The sequence below is a fragment of the Fulmarus glacialis genome, unplaced genomic scaffold (assembly GCF_000690835.1).
Source record: "Fulmarus glacialis isolate BGI_N327 unplaced genomic scaffold, ASM69083v1 scaffold4980, whole genome shotgun sequence".
NCBI lineage: Eukaryota > Metazoa > Chordata > Aves > Procellariiformes > Procellariidae > Fulmarus > Fulmarus glacialis.
Genome location: NW_009188215.1, coordinates 82,006 through 85,014, shown reverse-complemented (window position 1 = coordinate 85,014; position 3,009 = coordinate 82,006).

Sequence of the window (3,009 nt, the reverse complement as noted above, 5' to 3'; positions counted from 1 at the left end):
ATTCTACGATTCTATGATTCTATATCCCATGCTGCCTGATCTCTGATATTTTCCAGCCTTCATATGCTCCACTTCAATGAATGTGGGTATACATGGTAAGACAGACCTATAAGACTGAGAACATAAAAATGGGAATTCCCACAGATAAAGAGGAAGCATGACTGTAGTTGAAATAACTTGATGGTCTGGATATGGGAACCACAGGAATGGGATGAAATTCAGTAATACAAGATGCAGACATGTAGCTGGATTTATAACAGATTGTTTGTCTCTAAACCAGGATCACATTGCCAGCAATCAGTGAGGACCACTTGAATCTATTAGTTCAGGCTTTGCCCTACGTGTCGTGTAGCCCTAAGAAAAGCAGATGTGGTCCTAATCATATCAAGAGTAGGCTTTCTAGCAAGGCTAAGGGAGTATCAGCACGTGCTGAGATCAGCAAAAGGCACTGGGGAAGCCTTTTCTGCAGCTTTGTGAGTAGGACGGTGGTTCATGATCATGAAAGAGTAACTCAGTGAAAACAGGTTTAGGGACAGGTCTGAGGTTGAATGGGGCAAAGAAGAATCTGCAGCCTTTCTTTCTGCTCCTGGAAGGAGTCAGACTGCCCAGAAGGCAGTTTTCACTGATTCAAAGGGGCAGATCTGTCAAGGCAGAAAGGCCATCAGAGGTATTATTGCAGGTTAGTTCTTTTGTTCATCAGAATAATCATGAATGATCTGGATGAGATGGTATATAAGCAGGTCGTGCAGTTTCTCAGTAATATGAATACCGTAATGATGGAGACTGTCTATAAATAATTGTAAAAATGATACCAAGTAATGGAGGTATGAAATGCCAAGTAGATAAATGTAAAGTAATGTATATTGGAAAAATTAGTTTTTACTTTATGTGCCCTGTAAGTGATGCTGAGCTAGTTATTATCATTCAGGAATGAAATGATGGAGTTAAGAGTTCTGTGAGTATGTGAGCTCTGTGCTCCCAGAGGCGAAAAAACCCTCAACAAACTGAAAACCCAAGCTGAAATTGAATGTTAGGGTTTATTAGGAAAAAAAGAGAGAAGAAAACATAGAAAAATCACAATCTCACTAAATAAATCTTGAATGTGCAGCTGTACGTCTGCCCCCTCTGCTGTACCTCAAAGGATGTAGTAGAATGGGAAATGGTGCAGAGAAGGTAACAATAGAAAGAAACCGGATAATGAAGATTACATCATTTGGTAAAGATAAAGATTGCAAGGACAATCAAAAGGCTGCTTCTATGTGAGGAATTATTGAATAGGATAAAGCTTTTCAACTTCAAAAGGAGACAGCAGAGGGGGTATCAAGGGCTTGAAATCATGAGTGGTACAGAAAAGTGACACGAGCGTGATTGTTCGCTGTTTTTCCACTGTGCAAACAGGTTTTAGCAACTGAAAAGGTCAGGCAGCACATCAAAGGATGTACTTTTTTTACAGAAAGCTGTAGATGCCAAAAGGTTGGTTGGTATCCACAGCAGCTTAGACTCAGTCATGAAGAAAAAAATCATCAGTGGCTATTAAATACAAAGATACAAGCTCTGTTTCAGAAGGCCCTTAAACCTCCGGTTGTGGGAAGCTGGGAGATTATGTCGGAAACTATTACCAGGTGCTCATTTGTATAGTCTTCCCAAGTCAACTGCAAAGGGCTGCTGTCAGCAGAGAAGATGCCAAAGGAGGTGGACCTTAGGTCTGGCCCAGTAGAGCTGTTCCTGTGGTTGTGTATTTCAGAGGGGAATTAGATCAACTTCTTTTGCTTAGCGAAGCAGAGCACATTCCCTAGAAGACACTGGTTGTTTATAAAAGCATCTGGAGGTACACATGAGGGTGAAAAGAGAGCTGAGCTGGAGGACAGTGTCTGCATGAGAACTGATGGCATAAACTGGCCAGGAGTAAATCTGTGTTGGAAATCAGAAAGTGGCTCCTAACCCTCAGAAGGTAGCAAGATTCTGCTAGAAATAGGACTTGGTCATGTTGGAACATGTGATGGTGGAATTCAGTGAGGATCTGAAGGTGGTGCCTTCCCATCCTGGGGACCTGTGTTCTGCATATCAGTTTAAGATGGCAAAATAACCCAGTTTAGGGGAATGAGTTATTCATGTTCATAAGGTTTATCATAGGGATTTGTGTTAGAGCTGGTCCTATTTAACATCTAACCGTGACCTGGAAGAAGGACACAGTGTAGTATTAATCACATTTGCAGCACCCTGTATTTGGGGAGGTTTGCAAAAGAGAAGGATATAGAGGAATTTTTAATAAAAGTGAGAAATATGAGAAATAACCCTAAGCTCATGAAGAAAAAAAAATAGAAAGTGCTGGTTGGCCCTGGTAACAGAGGCCTGTGAGTAGAGGGGATCTGACCATTACATGGATGTTTCCAGAGCACCTTGACAACAGGAGAGTGATTGTGAATTTGACCATAAGGTTTGGCATTCTCGTTCTCAAATCCATGAGTCCAACTTAAAACTGGTTTGGAGTTTTCTGGCTTGTGAACCTGAAGGATGCATTCCATTCATATTTCCAAGCTGTGTTTCTCAGTTAATAGAGCTAAAGTTTTCTCCTTAAAAAAAAAAAAAAAGGCTGGGGGGGTGTGTCAGGGTATCTCTTTTAATCACAAGGCTTCAGGAATGAGGGACCAATGGTACCCCAAAAAGTACCAATGGTCAAAGAAGTTGTCTGTGCATGTAGGTATCTTATTTTACAAGGAGATGCTGTACCATCTTTAAAGCTGGTAAGCCCCAAGTTGGACTGCTCGTACATTGGATGCTCATGAAAAATGTCCACAAGGAAGTGTTTTCTGGATGGAGACTTAAGGGAAGGAAAAATGTAGACCCAAGGGGATTGTGACCAAAATCCCATCTAGCTGGGGTAATAATAAATTGTGTGAAATAGCTGAAGATTGTGGCTGTTGGAGAGGAATGCTCTGTGTGAAAGACGGTGTAACGAAGTGTGAATCTGTGGCATTGAGGCAATTAACAGCTGATGGGCTGCCTCAG